Below are 26,328 nucleotides of genomic sequence, written 5' to 3'. Positions count from 1 at the left end.
AGAAGTAGTTACAGCTTTCCAAAAGTGTTTTGAAACTTTCCGCCTTCTAAACTAATTTTATTCTAAAATGTTAAAACATGCTCTATTTACCTAAATGAATCTCTAGTTAACTTTGTCCAGTACCCAAGCACAAGTCTTAATGATATTGGAGTCTTTTACCAAGAATTTACTTTTTAGTGATAGTATCAGCCCCAGCCTTGAGGGAACAAGGAAGTGGGCCTTGGTGCCATATCGAGGCAGGGCAAGGATAAAATGTGTAGATACACAGGGCAAAGGGTCAAACTAAATCAATTTGAATTCAGATTAATCCATCCTAATTAAAACTTTTAACTCAGTGCCCATTAGCTGAGTGCTAACCTGAACCAGTTCTTAACAAAGACGTGAGAAGGGAAGAAAAGAGGGTCTTATCCAGATTGTCTGACATCTTCCAGAGCACTCCCCCTGACGTGCTATTGTGATTCTCTGAAGAGAACCAGCCAGATAATAACGCACTAGAGTTCTTTAGAATTAGAGAAAACACCACTACATGGTGTGATGGTTAATTTTATGTGTCGATTTGACTGGCCACAGGGGTGTTCTGCTTAAACATTATTTCTGGGTGTGTCTGCAGAGGTGTTTCCAGACGAAATTAGCATTTGAATTAGTAGACTCAGTAGATTGTTCTCCTCAATGTGAGTGGGTATCATCTAATCTTTGAAGGATATTTATAGAACAAAAAATGGAGGAAGGAGAAATTTGTCCCTTTTTCCTGCCTCAATGATTGAGCTGGGCCATCTCATCTCATCTTCTCCTGCTCTGGAACTGCAATTACACCATCAGGTCCTTCTGGCTTCTCAGGCTTATGGACTAGGGCTGAATTATACCACTGGCTTTCCTGGGTCTCACACTTGCAGGTGGTAGGACATGGGATTTTTTAGACTTCATAATCATGCAAATCAATTCTTCATAATAAATCTCTATCAAAAGATAGATGATAGATAGAGAGATAGATAGTAGATTTTTTTTTTATTCCTATTGGTTCTCTGGAGAACTCCGATTTATCTAAATTTCATTCAAACAATTCTTTGAAAACAATCACTTGATTTTGAACTATCATGCAAAATTGCTTTGCTTCTCTGTCACAGCACTTAACAAAATAAAACACAACACGCAGAGGTGTGTGCCTGTGTATGTGTCTGTTGTTTTCCTCCAGATTTAAACATCTTAAGGACAGTTGAAAAATGCATTGATGAGTAATTAATTTAAGGACAATGGATCTTCATATTCACTATTGTGCCCTCCCTGTACCTCCCAAAAATATTTAATCTGCTAATTCTTTACAAATTGCAAGTCTTTAGTATATTTCACGAGAGAATTGAATTCAGTTGACCAATTGAACCGATATATACATTTCTGATATAAACTATCAAACCAACTCAAAACCACTGAGGCTTTCTCTGTTGTTCTTGATAATTCTCTACTTTTTCTGCCTAGAGTTCCAGCATGTGATCTGCTCCATGGCACTTTCAGGGCACAGGACAGTATTGCTTCTCCCCAGACTGATAATCTCATTAGCAAGTTTATAACACCCTGTTGCTTTCTTCTCTGTCATTCAAGGCCTTCCATATTCCTCGATGATGTCAAAACCTAACTGATACTATTCTTCTGTTCTTTGTTATAGCAGCTATCTTAGTCACCGCTCCAGTAACCCCCTATTTCCTTGATTTCCAAATCCCCTTTATTTCTTGTCTCACACACTAGAGCCAGCTATTGCTAAAACTATTTATTTCTCAGAATTACCAGAATAGTTCAGCGTCCACATTATCAAACTCAAAGACTTTCTACATACGTATCCATAATTCAAGCTACCTCTTTTAATTAGTAAAGAGGCCACACGCTGAAAGTATAGGGGCTGAAACACAAATCTCAGGTGTGCTTTATTTGATCCACATAATATCGTGTAAAATTTTAAGAATCATTTGCTAATGTTTAAAATCGAGAGAGTTCACGTGAAAATCCAGATTTCTGACTTCTGAACAACCAGAAGATCCAGCAATTTTGCTCCATATTCCTGAGTGTATCAATGATTTCAAAAGCAGCCACTTTTTTTTTTCTTTTCAGATGCGATGAGCAAACTCCAGTTTTGAAATTACCATATTTTCCTCAACATTTAAACCACATCATGTTATTGCATTACTTTGCCATCCATAAGCATTTCAGGCTGTGGTTCCTACTTGAATATTTTCTGAACCTACATCTTGCCATGTAGCTTTCATTTCTCAATGCTTTGATCTTCTGTTTTATTAAATCTCAACCAAAACTCCGTTTCCCCAACCACTTTCTCTACACCTTCTTCCTGACATGAATACTTGATGGGAAACATCATGGAATCCTGTTGTCTGAGCCCCCTGGATAGTTTGCTGCCTGCCTTGAGTGTGGCTGTCACTTAATACTGATCACTTTGCACTCTAACAATTACATGAATTATTCAAATTGGTTGTAAACTTCTTGAAAATCAGACCCAAATTGTTCATCGTAATTATTTATTATTTGTACCTAAAATACTGAAAATTGTATGAGAATCTAATATAGTTCATTGATTTAGGTGTTCATTCGAAGCGTATTATGGGTGACTATTTTAAGAAACCACCTTGGGTAGGGTGTTCGAAAGCCATTCCATAGGAATTAAAAGGACAAGTAATAAGCATAAGGCATCACATTTTTGTTAATTGGTGCTCAGATTTCAGGTTTCTTTACTTGCCCTTTATATGAACATCTCAGAACAAATGAGAACCTACAGAGTTTGCATGTTGTAATTCCTAGGCACATCCGGGTGGGATAAGAGGAAAGAAGCTTTGAATCTCTGCAAACTCTGTCCTTCTTTCCAACCAGGGTTTTCAGCCCTTGTAAACTGCTATCGTGTGTACTGCCTTCCACAAAGATTTAAAATTCATCAAACAGACAAAGTGTATATTTAATACTCACATGAGGGAATACAGAATGCCTTTCAATACATCAAACTCCTAAACCTTTTACATCCTTCATTTTTAAGCTACATGGATTTTGATTTGTACAATTTTAAAAATATTCTGAAGCCTAGTCAATCTAACAGTAAAAAGCACTGTTGCACAGTAAGAAATCAAGAAATACAATTCAGCAAACCTGGTATAGTTGGTCCCCAGGGAAGCTTTTTTCCAATTCGGTTTGTCATAGCCCAGATCCATCATGTCATGCTAGCCTAACTTACTACTACTGTCTTTCATTTTTTTCCCCTTTTTTGGCACACTCCAACTATTTTCTGTTAAACTAGTGCTGTCACGAGAAAACATATAAAAATGCTCTTTTGCAAACACTCTGTTTGGTTCTCTCCTGAACTCTCCGGAGCTACGGATTTCTCTCACTGTCTTCATCAGGGGTGAATGTTGACAGATCAGTGAACCTTACTGGTAGTAGTGACAGGCTCGATGCTGTTTTGTGCAAGGTAGAGGGGGAAAAAATCCACAAGATAATAATAAAAATAATAATAAAAAAAAGGGTTCTGTGCCTTGCATCTAGAAGGTCCCTGATTCAACAACAAAGGCTTAGGTTCAAAGATGATTAGCTTAAAGACATTTGAGAGATTTCTGATTGTGGCAGCAGTTGGGTGTCCTGCTAGTAGGTGAAATATGTATCTCCTTGAGAACAAAGGCGGCAGGCAACCTCTCTTGCTGAGACGGCACCTTTAATAATCCCATGTATTTATCAGCATTTGTGTCAAGATCTTAGGGATTTTGCCCTTCAGGTGAGGTTAGGAGTCGATGCAATGGTTAGGGTCTTAAACAGGCCTCTAAGATAATCTGCAGAGAAAAAAAGAAAATGACCCAGGTACCTAGGAGAACAAGAAGAAGATATTCTTGTGGACGAAAATATACACAGAAAAATACCTCCAAGGTTTCTATTTTCTTTTTTTACAGACCTCGTTTTAAAGTCTGTTTTGTCCGATAGAAGTGTTGCTACTCCAGCTTTCTTTTCACATCCACTTGCATGCGTAATGTTTATCCGTCCCCTCGTCCCCTTAGCTTTCAATCTGCAGGTGTCTTTAGCTCTGAAATGAGGCTCTTGTAGGCAGAGTATACACGGGTCTTGTTTTTTTTTTTTACCCACTCTGTCACCCTATGTCTTTTGATTGGAACATTTAGTCCAGTTACATTCAAAGTAATTACTGATGGGTATGTATTTAGTGCCATTTTGTTACTTGTTTCGTGGTTGTTTTTGTAGTTTTTTCTGATCCTCTTTCTCTTGCTCCCTTTCACAGTTTGCTAATTTTCTTTTGTGATATATTTGGGTTCCTTACTCTTTATTTTTTGCATATTCTATTACTGATTGTTTTATCTGTAGTTACCTTTCAATTTACATATAGCATCTTCTGCATATAGCGGTCTCTATTAAGCCAGTGGTCACTTGTTTTTGAACTCATTCTTTACCCCCTCCCTTCCATGTTTCAGATATTTGGTATCATCTTTTATGCCCCTTTACTTTGCCTATATCCTATTTTCCTTACTCTTGCTTATTTTTCCACCCACAGAGTCCCCCTTCACATTTCTTGTACGGCCTCCCGGGTTTCTGGGGGAAAGAGCGAATAGCCCTTAGGTTATTCATAAAGCCCAAGGTAAGCTATGGCTTTAAAAAAATTGTACAGCACTATTTTCTTTTCAAGTTTGAATCAGGTAAACCTAAAGAAACCTATCCTTTAAAAAATAGGTAAGCTTATTTCTTTCAAATAAAATTAACAAGCTCTGTATGTGCTGTTGCCATGGATTTTTCCTGCACAACCATTCTGCATATTGTATACGTGACTCCAAAGGAAAAATGGTTGGTCTGCGGTAGGAGGTGTAGGATGCACACAAGACTTCACTGAATGTGAACACATGTGAGTGGTGTTCTCCCTGTGATCGATGCCTTAGCACGACACCTTCTGTCACCATACAAGGCAGACTCACGTACCGTTGACTCATGTGGCACTTTTCCCCATGTGAGCTTACACTGGGCTTGGTTCTTTGTGCTTCTCATCAGTGCAAAGAATACACACACAGGACCCTTATACGCCTTGTGTACAGGGCGTATGAGTTCTAAAACCACCAGGGAATGCCAGGGACTTGGGAAGACAATCTTCCAGATAATGACTCTGATAAATAGCCTCCCCAAATTTGAAAGATCAGAAAGCCAATTTGCAGAAACGGACACCAAGCATCCTTCTCTTGGCATGAGAAGCAGCCCCGAAATCTACTGGAGAGACAAGCAGAAGAGAGGTCTCAGACAATTCTTTAAACTTGATCAGAAGCCCACGAAAGCCCGTCCTGTTCTCTTTGTTTTGGAAGTGAGCTTTCAAGGACACATCTGGGTTCTTTCAGTTCTTTTCAGGGTGGCAAGCTGACGTCTTTAAGTACGATTTCAAGTCTACAATGAAATTAAGCAAAGACAAGATGGATTCTGAAAAAGGAAGAAAGGATGGAAGCACTTGTCAAAAGGCCAGGTAATTAGATTGAGACTGATCTTTCCCAATGCCTTTTGGGGTACATTTTCCATTGAAGGCAAAAGCAAACTTCCCTCCTAAACACTAGCAATCTTTCTGCCAGAGCAAATAAAAGGAAGCAGCAAATTTACTTCTAGAGGAATTCATGACATGTACACATATGTGTGTGTACTCATATGCATACACACATGGATATAAACAGAATTTCACATTCTAGTCAAGCAATGCTCAGACAATGTGGGGAATGCAGCAAGGGTCAAATTAAAAAGAGAAGCACAAGAGTTTTAAATTATCAGATTTACATTGCCCTCACCTCTCACATGTATGTAAAGCGGATGGCAGAAATAGGGATCCGAGCAGAGGTTGGTAGAGCTGATCATGATCTCTTGGGGGAAAAGAGCTCTGGTTGGGATCCAGAAAATCGGGGCTTAAGGCTTTAATTTTGCCATTTTTTTTTCTCTAGGTGTGTGGTGATGAAGATGGTTATTCATAGCTCGGAGACTCATCTCATCATTACAAGCATAATAACACCACTTCCGTTGAAGGCCACCACGCAGGTGAAATGTTGTATTGCATGTGAAAAAACTTCGTAAACTCATCTACACTTGGCAAATGTAAATGAGGAAGATTAAATCACAACACTGAGATTTTGTTCAAAAAAGTTCTGGGATATTTGGAGAAGACATTTTTTTTCTTTCATAATTCTGTGCATCATGAATTTTCATTTTAAATTTCAGGGGATTTTTAAGTTTTTGCTAAAGTCAACATTTAAAAATATTGTATGGATGCAAAATTATTTTATCTACACTTCAAGGGTATATATAATGGTTTGATGTTTCAGTTTTCATGTATAACTTAAGTCTTGTTCAAACACACTAAAGATAGCGTTTTATTAGGACTGGCGAGGATGATACCAACATATATTCATGGACTTATTCCATCTGTATGGAATATGTAGATCTCACTCTAAATATAGTCTTTCAGTGTTCTGAAATGCTTGTGCTTTGGAAATCTGAAGTACAATAAACTGATACTATATTAACTTGGAAATTCAGTTTCTCAATTTTAAAGAAATGTGCATCTTCCTATAAAATAATAGATGTTTTCTAATTTAAAAGGTTAATGCACAGAGATCAATGACAACTCTGAAAACATCCAAAAGCCCCTATACCTTAGTATTGCACACAATGTATTTCCCATTTTCATTCTTCAGATGTTTCTGATCACAGCAATTTCTCACCTGCTCTAGGTAAAAAATCTATTTCAAGATAAAATACTGTTTCTGAGGGATACACACAAAATGTAATTGGTATTATTTATTCATCCCCTCGGCTAATTTATATTTAACATGGATTTTGCACTGGTAGTCTGAGTGCTTAACTATATAATCTTAACCAGGTTTTTGTATGCTTACACTTCTCACTCCCTTTATGTTTAAAAAAATACTCTTTATGGTATATTGAAACAAATATTGAATTAATTAAGTGCCCACAGTTACTTAATTTTCTCAATATTGGGTTTACATGCAAAAACCCCAAGTGCTGAAGTATTGAATCAAATTTTTAATTTTTTTGTAAGTAGCCACTGGATAAATTTATACATGTTTCATTTCATCTGCACATGGCTTTTTGATGTCTGAAGAGATCTCAACACAGATTGCTTTGTGTCATCTGTATAGTATATATTTCGGAATCGATCTCCAAAAGTCTAACATGAGAAGTTTGTAATAAAATTTATTTCCAAAAGTTTATTACCATGACCCTGTTAAGCCTAAATGTACATTTTTCCTAAAAAATTAAAAGAACAAAGTAAGACTTAGAGACATGTGGACTGCATAGTCACTGAAATCTACCGGTCTTTGGGTGGAAATTTGTCAAGCTTGGAGAAACTTGAAGGAAAAAAAGTATTAATCTGCATCTTATTTTTGAAGAACCAGGATCACCTTCTGTGGTTTCTGGCTATTTGTATCATGTGCTCAATGGTTTAGAAAGTGTGATTTTTTTAAATTTCAGGTTTATGGGTTTTGGTCCAATGTCCATTACCTCGCTGATTAAATTAGTTGAGCCCATTTTGCTACAACACTGCACCACGTGGCCCAAGATCCACTCGCAGTTGCCTTTCATTCATTCATACCTTTTCCAATTGCCTTTCAGCTCAGTGCCTGTGTAAGGGTCATAAATTGACAGCCCTTGGGATAGACATGCTCATGTATGAACAAACTTCCTAAGGCTTCCAGGGGGTTAAATTTTGTTTAGCAGCTATCAGCATCTAAACATATTTGAAAGATTTCACTACAAAATCAAAACTTAGGTTTTCCTTTGAAAAAACAGGACCCGGAGAAACTGGGCCTGCTTTTCTATATGGTGACCATTAGGTGGCATGAGTAACCAGGGGCAAAGGCTCCCAGTACGAGGAGCTGAGCCTGGCCTACTCAGATCCTGCAAATCAACTCCTGGCTTGAAAGAAAGCCTATCTGAGTTGTTGCCATCCTTGCGCCCTGGTCCGAGGTTCCAGGTATGAGTGATCGGAAACATGTCTCTATTCTTGAAAGTAAAAAGGGAATCAGGAGAAGGAGGTGGTGTGGGGTGAAATGGAAGATTCCGCATGTTTATTTGGAAGAAGGGATGAATCATCAAAGTAGAAATGTTCCGTGAACACTTGGAAATAAATGACTAGTGATTCCACGAGAGGAAAGGATTGGTGATAGAGAGTCTGGAATCATTCAAGTAACAGCAGAGCTGAAGCCATGAAAATGGATGAGTTCTCCGAAGGAGAAATTAGATAACCAGAAGAATGAAAGAGCAATAGCTGAACATGGGAAAATATTCACAATTATGATGCAGGCAGAGAAAACAAGAGTCTGGGAGACGGAAAGTTTGAAAAGAACGAGTGATAAAATCTACCTTCTTATTGGCTCAAGTTTATTGGTGTTTTTTTATTGTGGGAAAAAGAGAGGTATGTGTAAAATGAAAGGTGAGTAATTAAAAGTTTAATATTATTACAGGTAGGTGAAAAATGGATGCTTTGGCATAACAACAGCGCAAAGCCCAATCAGGTGCTTTGCCTAAATCCTCATTTGCAACAAAGACAAATAAGTGTCGGACACGATAGGCAGAAAGCCAAGAACATTTTTGAGAATGCAAATATATACAACAAGATATTACTAGAATAAAAACGTACATTTTGCCTTTTTTTTTTTTTTGGTAAACTTATTTTTTTTTTTAACATCTAGACTGAATGTTCTTTCTTTAAATTTTTGACTGCAGACTGATCACCTTTATTTTAAATATAACACTTTATAATGATGGTGAGGGAGTTCCCGACTTGTCCCTTAAATTTTTTATTTTCTCATTTTGGCAGTTTCAGACGAGTGTACATTGAGGAAAGCGGTGAGAATAGAACAGTGTGAAATTATTGATCTCTTGCCTTGTGAAGTTTCACAAGTCCTTGCAAAAAATTTACAAGTTTGCTTCAGGGCAAAATTTGATCATTTTGGACAGGGATTGAATATTTTGCCTTGAAAAATGTTAGCAAAAAATCTCCTGGGGGTGAAATCACAAATTGTCAAATCATTTGGGCATAGAAAGTCATCAACTTTATGTGGTGAGTGGCAATTTATACTCTATGCTTAGCTTTCATGGAAAACAATGACAAATTTAGAATCAATACTCCAAAATGATCTGCTCCCAACAAGAACTGATTGTTTTCGCTGGGTTGTATTGAAGGTTTGGCTACAGTGTAGTACCGGGGGGGTCAGCAAGGGGCAGCACTGAGGCACATGTCCAGCCAAGGAGGCAGTGGAACCAGAAAAGGCCAAATTTGTAACTAGCTTGCCAGGGTAAAAAGAGCGCAGGCTTTAAAGACAGATCTGGGTCCAAATTTTGGTTCGGCTCTTTATCAGGTCTGTGACATCTGGTAGGTTTTCTAACCTCTCTGAATCCTAATTTTCTCATGTTTAAAGTAAGGGAGTTAAGTTTACCTAATAACAATGCAGAATAGTGACAGGCAAAGGCATGCCTTGTAAAAGGTAGGCCTATTGTTATTTTATCATGATTAATATAATTCTTATTAAACAAAGAGAGGTTATTCTACGGGAGGACAGATTGAAATTCTATCAACTTTCCTTTGGGAAACCAAAATGTACGCATAGCCTCAACACCATGATTTGTGAATTCAAAAATTTATTCACGACTACGAGAGGACTAGGGACACGCTTCTTAAGAGAGAACTCTAAGAGATGTTGCAAAACCTAAGAACTAGTGAAAGAAAGACGTCTTTCACGTGGTAGACGGGAACCTCACAGGATTGCATCTATCATAATTCCATTTAGCCTGAGAGTGAAGGAGTTACATACGCTTATGAATACTGGATCCATAGACGACTTTAAAAATATTTTTGGCTAGGTAACACTTGCACATAGTTCATCTATCAAAAAGCATCAAAAAAAAAAAAAAGGAATAAAGTAAGAAGATTTTCTCTTTTCTTTATCTTAATACGGGGATCTTAAAAAACAGAAAGTAGAAAATTTGGAGGCCATCACTAACGCCTAGTGAAAATCGTGGCGCTCGAAGCAGAAGTGCATCTAATAAAGTACATTTGTCCAGGGGTGCCTGCTGGCCATGTCATCATCTAATGAAGCACCAACCCGAATAGTTGGTCACCGTGAATCTGCAGCTTCATTAGAGTGTTCCGAAAACTGGGTTCTCAGGCCTATTTCTTTTCTTTTTCTTTTTTTTTTTTTCTTTTTTTTCTTTTTCTCAGGCCTATTTCCTATGGGTTCAGAGATCCTTTGGAAAAGCCTTAGTTCAGAGTGCACTGTCTACTTTCAGGTTCAATTCAGCTGTTGCTTCTACATACACGGTCTCAAAACCTCACAAGATTGGTCTCTATTTTGAAGCAAATACTGTTAATTGCAAAGAAATCTGATGACAAAGCAGATGCAAAGAAACAGATGAAATACTGTCCTACTGTAGATGAAATATTGTCCTACTACTATGTTATAGTCTAATATTCTTGACCTTGACTTCCTGCTAGGACTTTGCATAGGAGAGACTTTACCTCCGCTCTAGAGCTTCCTGTATTAGCATAGCTTAATGATATTTTGTGATTATTCTTCTTCCTGTGTATGTATTTTATGTACTTTGAATATCTGAAATTAGAACTTAATACTTTCTACATTTAAAGTTTTCTTCATTATATGTGTAGCTGAGTGGTCAGAATGAAGAACTTTACAGGTGGAGCGCCCTAGTTCTAAGCCTGGCCTTCCCCACTTATTAATCATAGGACCCTGGGCAAATGACCTGAACTCTCTGAGTCTTCCTTTTCTGATCTATAATGTGGGCATAATCATTGTCAGAGATGTTCCAAGGCTTAAATCAGCAGGCATAAGTAAAGGCCTTAGAGTCCAGTGAATAGCAAGCACAATATAAATTGACTCTACTACGTTTTTATTACAAATATATCTACTAATGCTCTTTCTTCCAGCAATAGCAACAGCAAAAACGAGAACGCTCTTTTCACACTTGCCACCTCCTTATATCAAAAACTAAAGTGTGGGTACTTTCTCATAAATTGTCTAATATTCATGTGTTGATGAAGTAGGAGGTAGATCTGAAGGATATATTCGATTTGAAGTTAAGTGTTCATCTAACTGACGTAGATAACAAAAGATGCACAGAACATGTTACATAAAATCTAAGATTAAAAGTTAAACAGTGACCATGATAAAATGTACAGTGATTATGTTGAAAAAACTACTTTTCTGGAAAGATGATTTATATTAAGGGTTCTTCCTCAATAAAAAGGTAAACCTGAGAGCTGTTAGAATTCCAGAAAACCACTCAGTAAATCCTTTATCAAATCCTTAAAACTCCTTTATCAAACTCTTTTATCTTTAAAAATCCTTTATCAAATCCTTAATTTTAGGTTAGCTTTGGTATCCCTCTTGGTTGTGAATGCTTCCAAAGGAGACATTACAGACCCACAGTGCTTTGGGGGTAAATGAAGCTAGCATCACCAGGGCCCATCATTTTAGCACTACAGGGAAGGAAACATTTCTGCCTTCTCCCGAGCCAGCTCCATTTTCACACACATTTTCATTTCTAGCCTTATCAAGGGTGGAGGAGTCTCTGGTCGGAAGGGTGAGGGTCTAATAAGATGACTTGGGTTAATGGGCGGTGTCACCAGTTCTTAAAAACACTCCTTTTACCCTCTCTTGTTTCTTTGTCTCTTATTCCCTCTATTGTTTCTCCACATGATAAGACGTTCTGGACTTGACCTGACCCTTGATTTTCTTCTCCACTGTATGCTTCTGGCAAAGTGAAAGAGCCTGGGCTCCCTCGCTACTGGCAGCATGCTCCCACATCCCGTCTCACGTCTCCTACTGAGCTGCTCACTCCATGAAGGCTGGCCACTTGAGCAAGTTTGTTACTAGTTGTTGAGTAAAACCTGATGCCCATTTCCCTCTTTTTCCTTTAGAACTAGAAGTGTAAGGAAAATACGAAATGTTAAGTTTTTTCAGACAGCCTATAAATATGAAAAACAGATTCAGATAAAATTCTGTAGGTACCCCTTTGCTTGGAAGGAAATCGATTTGTGAAAGGTGATAGATTGCATTTATTTCTAGGCAGAGTGAATATTCAAGGCTGTCAAAAGCTGATCTGAGGTGTTTGGGGGAAGTCAACATTGAAGTCCCCAGCAGCAGCCACTTCCCAAGCTCTGTAGTAGACTCCGTGACTTGTTTGCTTCCCAACCTTCTGTGGGAAAATAGGTCAACTCCATCTCTAATGAGCCTCCATGCCCCAGACAGGATGCAGATTTGTCAGCACCAAGCCACACTTGCATTCATTAAAACACACCAGGACTTGCTAACTGAATTCTGTTAGAGTTAACAAAGGTGTTCAATGTCCAATAAAACAACGAAAAGGTCAAGCATAGCTAACTAAACCTCTCTGTAAAAAGGAGTAGAGGTAAAAAATAAAAATAAAAAAAAAAAAGTGGAGAAATTCTAAGTGTATAACTAAAAGTGAGAATTCTAGAGGAAAATGAGAGATAGGGTTCTGTGACCTAAATAGGAAAACTTATTGCCTAAAAAAGATATTTAAATGTAAACTATTTCACAAGGTTTATATGAGAATGAATAAAGATTATGCTCTCAATTTGTCTTCTTTCTGATCTGACTTGGCCCATTTCTATTGTAAATGGGTGGGAGAGATTTCTCTCCTCCTGCACAAAGCTGAGTAACCTCTGAACAATTTGGTGTATTCAAAACCAGACTCAGTTGGAACTCAGATGCCCTGGGTTTGAGAACCAGTTCTAAACTGAGGAGTGAAGGCACTTATGGCCAGATAAGCTCCTACGGAAGGAAAATCAGTGAGAACTGCTGTTGTTAGCAAGTGCTTCATCGGAGAAATCAGGATTGAGCATGACCTCAAACACCGGCCCAGGTCACAGCCCTGAATGCAGTCATAGCTTGTTTTGCACATGTAGCCAGATTCCAGCATATATACCAATTTGCAAGGCAATGCTCTGAAATATTCAGAGAAACTCAAAAATCACAGGCTGTTCCCGTCATTGAAGGCAATACTTGAAAATCTTTTCTTTAAGTGCAACTACTTGAGAACGAGAAGGGTCTCACATGATGAATTAAAATCCACCAAATTGGCACTTCAACTGAATGAATAAGAGGAAAAAATTCTAAAAGTATGGACTGTCCATAAAAGAGACACTGCTTCATTCTTCCCTAGAAATAATAACATCTTTTACATATGCCACTTCTCTCTGAGGAGCTTTAAATACTTTATCTAATTAATCCTCCCAGCTTCCCAGAGAGGTAGATAGGGGGCAGGTATTATTATCTGAATTTAGCAGTTGTAGAAATTAAAGTGTCCTGATTAAGTGACTTAGGTAGGAGGCAGCATTTGCACTTAAATAAGTGGGCTCTAAATTCTCCGCTCTTTGAGTAAAAAAAGAGCACCTACAACGTATATTAAATCTGCCTTCTTTTAATCCATCTTACATGTAGTCTGGCCAAAAAGTCTTTAGCAGTGCTAGGTACAAAGAACAAAATATCTGAAAATGTGATTGTGAATTTAGCGGTGGCTCCTGGGCCAAGAGGCTAGAGGTTATTTTTATTAAGCTATAAAGAAGAAGATTTCTGGTATTTTTTGAATTGCTGTAGTAGTCAATTTTATACTTTTAAACAGTGGAATGTGTGTTGTGTTGTGAGTATCAGGATAGAAATATCTGGGCGACTATGGAACTTCACATGGGTGAGTGGAAGGAAATCTGAGTTGGGACCATTCAGGTATGAAACATACTGAAGAACAGATAAGGCCAAGGACAGAGGTTAAAAAGGGGACAATTTTAATAGGTATGCTGTTACCTACTCAAAAGTCATTCTCTTCCTTTTTCTGCTAGTGGAACCCCATAATGGGGCTACCAGGCCTCCTCCCGGTCAGTCATAATGGATCCATTCCTCTTTCCTGTCACAGCGCAGGGGAAGGTGTATAATTGGGGACACACACACACAGAGGCCGCTGCAGAACATTTAGGAGAGAATTCTTTGATCTTCAAGAGGTACAAGAAGTCCCCTCATCCGCCTACCTTTGCCAGAGCTTCATGACCATGAGTCAGACAAGTACAAAAAGTGGATGTCAGGGCAGGACGAAGGAGTGAGTGCTCTCAATGACTGTGCCCTTATTGAGTTATTGAATTAACTACCCCCTGGAACTGTTGTATTTTGGTACTTACTTTCTACCGGAGTCAAAATTTCTACACCATTCAACATAGGGTGTAGGCTTCTCTATAAAACTGTGTTGGCACTAATACAACCTGGAACACGTGGTTTTCTAGGACTTTTTGCTATGTCATCACTGCTGATGAAGCCCCAGACCTGCTCTTGTCCCCAGGGTGAAAATATTGAAATGGTGCAGGCACAGTTTGAGAGATGCCAGAAATGCACCGAGTGTCCAGATAAGTTTCCCCACAGAGTAGAAAGGCGTTCTGTTACTTTTCCCCAAATAAACCACATGGAACACACTGGGCAGGAAAAGGCCCTACAGAGGCTGGTCAGAATGGAATGGAAAGACCTGGATGTGGGGAGGCAGAGAGTTTGAGGAAATCATGGCCCAACTTACCCCGGACCTGGAGAATAATCCAAAGATTATCTAGCTGATGGAAATGAGTGCTATGTCCACCCTGTACCGTGTAGGTCTGGAGGGCCAATTTCAAAGTCTGCCTATAAGTAGATAAGTTTAATGAACAAAGCAGGACAGTATTTTCCATGAATTTGCCTTATTGTCTCGCTGATTGAAAATTCTCTGAGACAGCTGCCCAAAGATGGCTAATAGCTTGAGATTCAAAAAGCCTACCTGCCCAAATACTCAAGGAGACCGTCCACGCATGCAGCAGGGGCACAGATAATTCTCAGACGTGCAAGGTACATTCTGAGTCCTGATGTGAATTCCTGAATCTATCCACCTCATACTCATTTTTCAAAAAGCAAACAAGCCATGTCTGCCAGTTACACGGAACAAATATGCAACAAATGATACATAATGAAACTGCTCATTTTTTCTTATTGAGGAGTGTACCACAAATGAAAAATAAACTACTTCATTTCTTGTTATTTGAAAAGCGAATGGTAAGAATGAATTCATTTCTATCCTTAGGTTCCCTGGGCACACTAGAGGAGGAAAAGCAAAGAGAGTTCAAAAGATCTCAGGCAGGATTTCAATAAACCCCAGGATCAAAACACAAGCCACGAAAATAACAAAAACAACACAAACAAACAAACTATAAAGACCTCTAAGAAATAGGAAGCATCCGAGCAAGTAGAAGAATGATAAGATGGCTTGGCTTAGCCTCCAGTGATGGAATTTCTAGCCACTCACCCAGTTTGTGCTCATTCCCAATGTGTGCCTAATGCTGAGCCAATGTTTCAGTAAGATACGAAATTATACCAAACAAAGAATAAACGTGATTTTAGAGCATCACTAGGCATGACACCATATCAGGCATGGAAAGAAATTGGAAGGAAGGAAGGAAGGAAGGAAGGAAGGAAGGAAGGAAGGAAGGAAGGAGGAAGGAAGGAAGGAAGGAAGGAAGGAAGGAAGGAAGGAAGGAAGGAAAAAGGAAGGAAGGAAGGAAGGAAGGAAGGAAGGAAGGAAGGAAGGAAGGAAGGAAGGAAGGAAAGAAAGAAGGAAGGGAGGGAGGGAGGGAGGGAGGGAGGGAGGGAGGGAGGGAGGGAGGAAGAATAACAGTACCTGTGGCCCCTGCTTTCCAAAGGTGTAAAGTGTAATTAGAGAGAGGATGCATAGGCCTGTGGAGGTGTGCATAAAAATGCCAAGTGGTGAGCAAAAAGTGTCTAACAAGCAGGATTAATAATACCAATAACTCGAAAGGACAGCAAAGCTGGCATTCCAGAGGCAAGATTAAACAAGTGTTAGCGGTGTGGGCACAAGAGGCAACCTGTGGGTATACATCTCAGCTTTGCCATAAGAGCTGCATAGAATCAGGCAAGTTTCACACTCCATTAAATTCCTTTTCTCCTTTTTAACTAGAAAGCAGACCAGAATATAGACATGGTGGGTTGGCTGTGAGGAGTAGAGGTGACACATGTCAAGTACCCAACAGAGGGCTGAGCTCTCAGGATAGTATCTAGTAGAGGGTCATGTTGGGATCAGTAACAGTGGGCTGAATAAACGGGCTTCTTGGGTAGAGCTAATGCTTATTGAATGCCTTTGGTGTGGGGGCCCTTCTGCCTAAGTTATCTCATTTAATTTCCACACCAACCCCCTATAAGGTGGGATGCTGTACAAACGTTTAGAGGTGGGCAACGTCCACTCTGGCTAGGAGACTTTATAGTAAAGGATGCATCAGAGCTGAACCAGAAGAAAGGCGATGTGATGGCATGCCAGGAAGGGACTCGGTTCAGCACTGGGAAATCAAACAAACCAACAAGCAGTGGTGCAAGAGGGCTTTACGGGTCGTTTTAAAGAAGTCACACGCTGTCACCGAGAGCGTGGACCCAGCAAACTGGTAGATAAGAAGTCTGCTGAGATTAAGCACCTGCATCATAAGGAGTAGACATGGAAGGGGCCTGACAGGTCATCTCTCAAGTTGATAACCTAAAGAGCTAGAAGCTCAGGGAAAATCTGCTCACTGGATCTTCTGAAGGAAGGAAGGAAGTTAATAAATGGGCCTGTTTTTCACATATTCAGACTTACTCAAGCAGAGAAATGAGTTCTGCTCATCAAACAATTATTTTGTTAAGATGGCGATTTGAACAGTTTCTAAGTTGCTGTTTCCAAATTAATTGTCTGACTGCATGTGGCCATCGCCAAGGTCAACAACATGCCACGTAGACTTCAACATAGCACGCTGTTGCATCCCCTTGCCCAGTGCGTCCAGAGCTCAGTGATGGCACAAGCACCTGGGGGGCCCTGGGATCTCCTCCCCTTCCTCTAGCAGTTCGAGTCAGCAGCTCCTCTCTGCCTACGGTTTGACAGCAGCTGCCTGGAGAAGTCTGACATTTCTTCAAAGCATTGTCCCCTCCCAAGCCAGAGATCCAGCCTTCCAGTGTGTGGGTGGTTTCTGCTTTTGTTTGTGGGTGGTTCTTTCGTTGTGCAAAAGGGTTTCTTCAGTGTTTTCTTCTCGATTCAGGAATTACCAAGAGTGGTGGCCTGCCTCATTGTGACATTTTTTTTTCAGTTGTACATTGTTACTTTCCCAAAGCCAGTTAGGCAAGGTGTCCTGGGGAAATCAGAATTTATTATTGCCATTATGAAATTCTGAAATTAAGACCACCTTGCAAAACAACTGAATTATAAATGTGGTATGCCGTCTTGTTACCCAATCAATTGGCCAGTAACACGAGACCGTTATTAGACTGTGCCGTGCGAGGGTAACTTCCTCCTCCTAATGTGATGGAATTAATTCATACAACCTGATAACAAGGCTATTACAATGCGAACAATGGTTTGAAAGTGGCTTGTGTGGAACAGCCAGGCACCATTGAACATTTCAGATCAAAGGTCTATTGAACAGAAAGAACAAATAGAATCAATTTCTTGAACTGTTTCTGCATTTCCAAACTTGCAACATTATACCACAGAATGTGACTTAATGAGGTACAGATGAGAAGACCAGAGAAAAACTAGTTCTAATGCAACAATGAAAAATAACGTAGTACTTTGGATTTTTTTTTCCTCTATGAAAATAAACTAGTTATTAAAGACAGCTTTGTATGCCTAACGTTCTGGACTTTGAAGCCAGGCAGGGCTTAGATAACTTACTTAGTTACAGATAACAAGGAGTAGAGAGATCCATTTGCCACTCTTCATCTAGGCTGCAAAGTTGCATGAATATGTAGGATTTATATTATTTTTAAACGACAGAGTACTCAATGAAGTAAAGTGTTCATCTAACTGACGTAGATAACAAAAGATGCACAGAACATTTTACATAAAATCTAAGATTAAGATTTTAACAGGGACCCTGATAAAATGTACTATGTGACTATGTTGAAAAAAACACTACTTCTCTGGAAAGATGATTTATATTAAAGGTTCTTCCTCAATTAAAAGGTAACCTGAGAGCTATTAGAATTCCAGAAAAAAAAAAAGTACAGAATATACTTATTCATTGGAAAAATTTAAACTCCTACAATGAGCTAGACTTTATCTTAGGTTCTTTGGAACTACCAGGAAATAAATTAGCAATAAATAGAGAGGGAATTATTAAGTCGATAAAATTTTATTAGAATAAAATATGGATATGGAATGTTTGGAAATGACTAGCATTTTTAGTGAATTAAAAAGTAATTTTAAAAATAACTAAGATGAGAAAATTTATAAAACTAAAAATTATACAAATAAAATATTAACCTACATTTTGGAATATTTAATCTTTTTTAAAAATGTCATATAATCTGCTGCTTTAGGATATACATCATGATTTTTTTTTATTTGTAATATATCTCATCTAATTACTAACTAGATCTTTCATACATTTACTATTCAGGATCAGAGTTATGGCAAAACGTTCATACTATAAAATAAAGCAGTTGCTAACAATTGCTACCAAATACCACCATCAAATTATCCAGAAATATATATTAGATTTTAGAATTTGTTGCCTTATTTTCATTTTATCATTTATTTTACTGAAAAAAAAGCATCTCAATTACTTTCACTTCTGGAAATTGATAACTTAAAGACAAAAATATCAGTGTAGCAATACTTGAAGTGGAAATATTTAAAAATAACACCCACTCTACAAATAGAGTTATCGTGTAGACAAAGCAGTTTAAATAATTTATTTAAATGACTCTTTAAGTTAAAAAATTCACTGAAACACACATGACACACAGCTCAAAACCTAGATAAAATATTTGAACACATGAAATAAATTGACATTATCTTTCCATTCTCAAACTTTAAAATCACAATGCCCAAAACAAAAAAAGAAATTCCATTTTATAGGCTAAGTTTAATTTTTTTAAAAAGCAGTCTATTAAAAGCAAGAATCTGGACTGAACCAATTAATTGAATATATATTTAATTATATATGTATTCAATTAATATTTTTACTGAAACACTTGTGAAAATGCAGAAGAGATCAAGTCTTTGAGCACTGGAAATTGAGAATATCAATCAGAGATCTCTCAGAGATTGGTTATAATTCTTAAATACTTTCCAGTTCATCTGGATAGAGATCAGCAGTGAATATCCTGCTGCATCTTTTAAGCAGAATAATACAGAAAGAAAAAGGGTGGATATTAAGAAAATCCCTGTTGACGCTTCTTCCGTAATATGGTTTGGCCTGTAACACAACTTGCAAAGTCATCAGATTTGTGTCTCCTGAAAGGGAGCTGTTTCCTGGGGCCCTGAGGACTATTCACATCCCTTCTCCCACCCCATCTCCTCTTCCTGCCACCATCAGTTTTGAGGGAGGCAAGGAAGAGGAGAGATTTTACTTGATGAGTAAAATCAACAATGACAGTGGATTAAAAAGAACCCACCAAATGGTTTATTCTTCTAGAGAATTATAGAATCGTGCCCACATTTAAGGAAAAAAAAGAACCCAAAACTATTTCTGAAATTCTCACAAATAAATCCATACCCTTATAATTAGCAGAACACAGAAAAGGATAACCAACATTGATCTTCCCTCAATGCAGAGGTGGGAGAGAGTGAGTTTGTCAGCCTTCAAGTAGAACTGAAGGTGTAAAAAACTATAAGGATAAGATATAAAAATCTGAGTCCTATAAAGAGAGTCTGCAAACTGGAAGAAGAGAACAATGCTTAAAGAATACAGAGAGAGAGATATCTGTGGGAAAAAAATATTATGAAACTATAACCCATACATATGTACCTGTGTTGCCTTCTCAGTAAGAAAAAAGTTGGAATTTATATGGCCAGAAGTGGAAGACAAATGTTTTAAGGGCTGCTTATACAGAGTGAGATGTGCAGATGGCTTCCAGTGGTTAAGAAAACAAGCCAGTGAGACTCCAAGCATGATACCAGAATTAAAATCTTTATTAGAGGCAGGAAAGATCAGAACTAATATGCAAAAAAAAAAAAAAAAGGTATCAATAATGGAGAGAAAAATTCTGCAATTTTTAATACAGAGAAATGAGACAAAGAGGAAAATTTTGACATAAAAATGATACATTTGAAAAATAGGTAAGAAGGGGGAATTTCACAGAAAGGTAGATGTACTGAAGATGAAAAGATACAACTTGATGCGATCATCAGTCACATTAAATTAATAAAAAATAAACTTTTTGAGCTCAAACTCTTTTAAATTTGCATTAAAGTGTTTTGAATGTGACTAGCAAAATAGTGGGAAAATAAATCAGATTTTTAAAAATTTCTAGACTAGGGATGCCTGGGTCTATCAGTGGTTCAGCATGTGCCTTCTGCTCAGAGCGTGATCCCGGGGTTCTGGAATCGACTCCCGCATGGGGCTCCCCGCAGGGAACCTATTTCTCCCTCTGCCTATGTTTCTGCCTCTCTCGGTGTGTCTCTCATTAATAATTTTTTTTAATTCTAGAATAAAGATATTAACAGGGAGGTAAAATAAGTTACTTACAAAGAACAAAATCAGATTGTTTCATACTATACTAACAACCTGAAGACAGTAGAGCAATATGAAGATAATTTTGAAAAAGTAAAGCTAATGAAGATATTTGATCTTCTGGTAACTATAATAAATTACATGGCTACAATAGTGAAAACAGTAATATCAGGTGCAATGCCAAAGAAATTGAATTGAATTGGTATCTGAAATACACTTATTCATAAAAGAAGATAATATATAATAAAAGATAAGCATCGTAAAACCATAGAAAATGATGCATTAGTCACAAAAGGACATTCTTGCATGTTTGACTATTTGGGTCACTCCACACTATACACCAAAATAAATTATGAATGAATTAAATGGATCAAAAATAGCTAAATGTCTAAAAATATTAAAATATTTTTAAAAAGTAGGCAATACAGGGACGCCTTGCTGGCTCAGCTGTTGGGTGATCCTGCCTTTGGCCCAGGGCGTGATCGAGTCCCACATCAGGCTCCTCACATGGAGCCTGCTTCTCCCTCTTTCTGTGTCTCTGTCTCTCTCTCTCTATGTCTCTCAAGAATAAATAAATAAAATCTTTAAAAAAATTAAAAAGTAGGCAATACAGATGAAAAGTAACTGATCTCAGAGTAGGTAAAGATTTTACTTTAAAGCATAAATGCAAAGGAAATCATATCCAAAGCAAAACAGAAATGTCTACAGTAAGCTGAAATCTTCTGAACAGTAACATCTTGAGCCAAGAAAAAATCAGTTTTGTAGCTGGTAAAGAATATGTAACAGACAAAGATTTATATTTCTTTAGAGGAGTGCTTATAAATTTTTAACAAAAATTTGCACCTCATTGTGGAAATTTTTTAAGTTATTGATATCTGTATATAATGGGAATTTTGTACACTTATCAATAGCACAGGCAGGTCTGCAGGACTGCTAGCCTGTTCTCTGAACATGCTCTCAACCACTATGTCATTCACTGAGAATAATTTGGTTTGAAATATTTTCCTTTTGATCTTCTCAGTGTGATCAATGAAGTAGTAAAAAATGATAACTATTTTCTAAATTGCTTGACTTAAAATCTTTTAACCAAATTCATAATTTATAAAAACGACTTGAAAGCTTTTTTTTTTTTTTTCAACTGGAAGGAGGATACTTAACCAAATCAGAGTTTTTTATTTCTAGGTTATATTGTTATTTATCCTCATTGAAAAATTGTCAAAATCTGTTGGGTGAATGGAAAGTCATACTTTACCTTACTAATAAGGAAGAAGCAGATATCAATTCAAAGCTCAGGAACCTCACCCATCAGCAGTGAAGGAACACTCAAAAATTGGAACGAAATAGTGGTGACAGTGAAATTTGAGATCTGGATGAGGAAGTCAAACTGTAGGGATCATGACTTGAGTGAAACTCGCCTCTTTTACATGTGATGACAATGACAGTTTTGATGGCAAAAGCTCAGCCTCCTTGCTAAATGCTATCGGATTCCTGAAGATCCCTAAATCTGTATCTTAAAAATAAATAAATAAAAATTAAAAATAAATAAATCTGTATCTTTATCTCTGCTGTCCCTGACTTTCAGAGCTTTTTATTCTCTCTTTGGGGATTTATTAATGGAAAAGTTTGGGAGCAGTACTTTAATGAGTTTATAATGTCTTTTTAAAATAATAATACTGTGTTTATCAGCTGTACAGGATATTACACATCTAAGTACTGATCCTTTCAAAGTAGTCATGATTCATTCATTCTTTTCTTTTTGACAGACAAAAGGCTGTAGGTATCTAATATGCACAACCTCAGTGTTTGGAGATCAGTATACAACTATAAAGCCATTATCCAATCAACAACATACACTTACCCAACACCTCCCATCATTTCTATATAAATTAGAGCGTGCGAACATTAATGAACACATACTCGAAAATGTTAGCATAGGAATATTTGGAAACACGTCAAACATAGTACACTCTCTTGCTTAGAGAAGTTTACCAAATACATAGCCTCCTAAATAAGAAAGCTTGTTTTATTTCCCAAAGAACCTGAGATGTTCAAAAAAAAAAATTTAACAACGCTTTGAAATATATTCACTTAGGAAAGGCAGCAAGCAGCAGGGTCTTCCTTTTTCACTACACTGGAAAGTTTTCTTTCAATAAATATCAGAGTTGGTCCTAACTTAGCTTTTAAATGCCAATCTTTTCTACTTCGGTCTTAAGCTAAATATCTGTGCTCTTCTTGGTGTCTTCTACATTACTTGATGATTACTTAGCCATATTTTACCTTAACCAACTTGGTTGTCAAATATACATTCGCATAAATTTAACAACCATCTCACTTACCTAAAAATATGAAAACCAAGTGTGACAGTCTAATTTAGAGGTCACTTAATTAATCACATTTTTGAATGTAGATTGTGAGATATATAATATATACATATATAACTTATATGTATACACACACACACACACACACACACCCTAAGAGTTTTTACCTGACTAGCGTTACATTGTTTTAAAGAAAAAAAAAATAATACTGGTTTGTACAAGATGCAAAAAAAATCTTTTGCTCCTTCTGTTCCAATTCACAGCCATATACACAACTATTTGCCATTCTTTTCTAACATAGGACTCATTTTGTTTTTTCACATTCTTGGGAATTCCAATCAGTTTAATTGTTTGACAGAATTTTCCTGCCTTTCCTCTGAAGGTGTAGATTTTTCAAGTGCCAGCAACATATACTAGAATATTTCCCAGGAGTGGCAGCTAATTGCAAGTTGGTTTACTGGGACTTTTGTTTGAGGGCCTTTTTGTTTGTTTGTTTTATACCAATATGCTCTACATTAGAAAAATAGGACTTAAAACTGATGCTTTCAAAGAAAAAAAAAAAAACCCACTACATTCTGTAAAATTACTTCGCCATGATGGCTACATACATAGAGTTGAATTGCAATCATTTTTCACTGACATTAGCTGGTACTTTTGCTAAAATTAAAGTAGTTTCTACTTGTTGCAACAAATCTAGAGCATTAAAAATGAGGTTTATGCCTCATTCTAAAAATATAGATGGCTTTTTTCCCATGGAAAATGTGTTCTTTTTGCTATTGAACACTTTATATTAACAGCCTTCATTTCTTCTTCCATCCCATCTAATATTATCTCTTTAGTATACACCCTAAAAGGATATCACTCATTCAAATGCAGAGAAAAACAATCATAATTTCCTATGCTAAATATGTGTATTACAGAGAATAATTAGTTTTTCAACAAAAGGGCTCTGGAGTATATTTTCTCAGGCTAGCATTTCCTGAAAGTACAACAATATCAGGCAAAATGTGTACACAGTTTATACCCTAAAAGGTGGTATATAAATTTCTATGACTAGAACACACACTTATGTGATGATGTAAAACATATATTCATTTATTATTGTAAACAAGAATACACCTATTAGCAGTCACTAAATGCAAACATTCTCCAGCTCTTACTTCATTTTTGTTATCCTCAAAGGGTATTTCACCCTGAACTTTGACCTTTAGTTCCCATAACTCATGCATCTGATTTAGGCTTAAATAATAATTGATGGCAATTTTCTAAGTTCTCAACACTTCTGAACTCATTTTAAAGCAGATATGAATTGGTATGCAGTTTGACATGTTATTGAATATCTTGAACTCTAGTTTCACACTCAACAGTGTTTATTAAAGAAGCTGAAAAAGAGTTTTTCAATGAGTCATTATGTTACCAGCAATTACAAGTACACAATAAATTATGCTAAATGTGCTTTTATCTCTGGAATGGCTTGATGAGATTCTACTCCATTTAAATAACAACAGCAACTGTCTATTTAGATTGAGCAGGTTGTATCAGATGATTTGAGTGTTTGGTTGTGCCGGGATTGTGGTAGAGTCTATTCCTAGGTAAGTGTGCAAACCACGCCTCTCCCTGCGGCCGCCCTGCACGTGGGAGGGATCTACACCTGTGCTTGGTTGACTCTCGGACTCTCTTAGTCCCACTAAGAAGACAGACCTGACACATACGAGGTAGGAGACTTAAAGGCCAGCATGCAGCCTGTCATATTTATTTCAGAAGGAGGCTATTCCATCAACATGGGACTTGGAGTGAAGACAGTGTAGACCTGAACAACAGAAGTTTGTTCCTAAAGAGTAACTTACCCTATCTTGGGAAATAAAGGAAACATCAGTTTAATCAATGGTAAATCAAAACTCTGATATTTTTGTCCCTTTGTATTGTTTTGTTAAAAAATTTCCTCATTAAATTATTATATCTCGTTTATTTGTTTGGAAATATGAGTGAATACTGAGCAAAGTTTATGAAAAAAAAATAAGTATAAAGATTTTGTCCATACAGTGGAAACCCTATGTAAAATAATGCAAATGGTCTCTCTAATGTCTCTCTGCTCCTGATTCAGATTGGGGTCACCAAAGTAGAAGATTATTACACTCTCAGAAATATTTCTCCTTTAATAAGTAAATTTAACAAATTCATACGCTAAGTGAACAAAATAAGTGATAAACACGAATTAGCAATCACAGATGTGTAACATTTCCAAATCATGTCTTTTGTAAAAGCAATCTAATTCCTTACAATGGCAACTACTGACCACGTTTAGTATGCCCTGTTTTGTGTTCCAGAAAAGTTAGTAGGATTCACTAATAGCGAGTAAGTACATAATCCAAGTATTAGTTCCTTTCTTAGATCTTGCATTTGAAAATATCTCAGCTACTTTCTCCAATCAAAGACATTTTCATGATTTGACTTGTATTACACTGGAAAAAATAATTTTGCTTGGCTTTAGAAGATAAAGTAACATGTGTTATCAAAAGGCATTTTATATGGGGTGGGAAAATTGATTTAAAATAAACTGTGAATAAAATAAAATAAAATAAAATAAACTGTGAAACAAGGGACATAATAGGAATAAATGGGAAATAGTGGAGTGTTATTCAATGTCTTAAACATAAATTAGACATTTTTGAAAACTGACTTTTTCCAAGATTCTGGAGTTCTACTCAATACTGTGAAAAAGTAATAACTGAACACACAACTTCTAAAATAACTCTGATAAAAGTATCATTTAAAACCTAGGCTTTGATGTAACTGAATAATTTTATCTCCTGTTTTTCATCAGTTTCTGTTCCTGAATTTAACCTAACACAGATTTAGAAATAATAAACTTGATTGAAATTTTAAAATTTAATCTAATTAAATAATTCAAATAAATTTTAATCCAGGACAGAATAGTCATAGTATCACGCAGCTTTAATATGAATATACTATGCTTGTCTTTGGATTTAATTATATTAAACTCCAGAAAGAAATCAATGCTTTAAATATATTAAACATTTTTGAAATAAACATATTTGAAATAAACACAGTTTGGGAAGAAATAAAGAAACTAAAAATTATATTGATGAAGGCAATTATTGGAATCATGTATTTACCTTACATAAATAAATCTCTTCTGAAAATTTTCAGGAATAATAACAGCACTTTCCATATGGACATTTTTCAAGATTAAAGAAATTGCTAGAATATTTAATTCCAAAATCCAAAGTAATGTAGCCTTTATGTTTTTCTTAACTAATTGTTTCTAACATGGAGGGTCATTTTCAACTTTTAGGAACAAATAAAAAAATATCATTTGCAATGAAAATATGACAAGTATAATTTTCTTAGGTCATTTGAGAGCTTTTCCATCAGCAGCACAGAAATCAAATTTCTTTTCTTTCTCCCAGAAAG

At 36.8% G+C, this 26,328-nt stretch overlaps 1 protein-coding gene and 1 long non-coding RNA gene across 4 annotated transcripts in view; one reads left to right on the top strand and one right to left on the bottom strand.

Moving 5' to 3' along the window:
• The window catches only part of ARHGAP15 (Rho GTPase activating protein 15), a 608,201-nt gene that overhangs the window by 440,607 nt on the left and 141,266 nt on the right, over positions 1-26,328 (bottom strand). The window lies entirely within an intron of this gene.
• On the top strand, positions 4,964-6,541 carry LOC144291981 (uncharacterized). Its single transcript, XR_013359524.1, has 2 exons — positions 4,964-5,491; positions 5,955-6,541. It is a non-coding gene; the product is annotated as an uncharacterized LOC144291981 (long non-coding RNA).

This window comes from Canis aureus, chromosome 20 (genome assembly GCF_053574225.1).
Source record: "Canis aureus isolate CA01 chromosome 20, VMU_Caureus_v.1.0, whole genome shotgun sequence".
Classification (NCBI taxonomy): domain Eukaryota; kingdom Metazoa; phylum Chordata; class Mammalia; order Carnivora; family Canidae; genus Canis; species Canis aureus.
The sequence above is the reverse complement of the archived record's forward strand: the minus strand, read 5'-3'. Positions and strand labels throughout refer to the sequence as shown.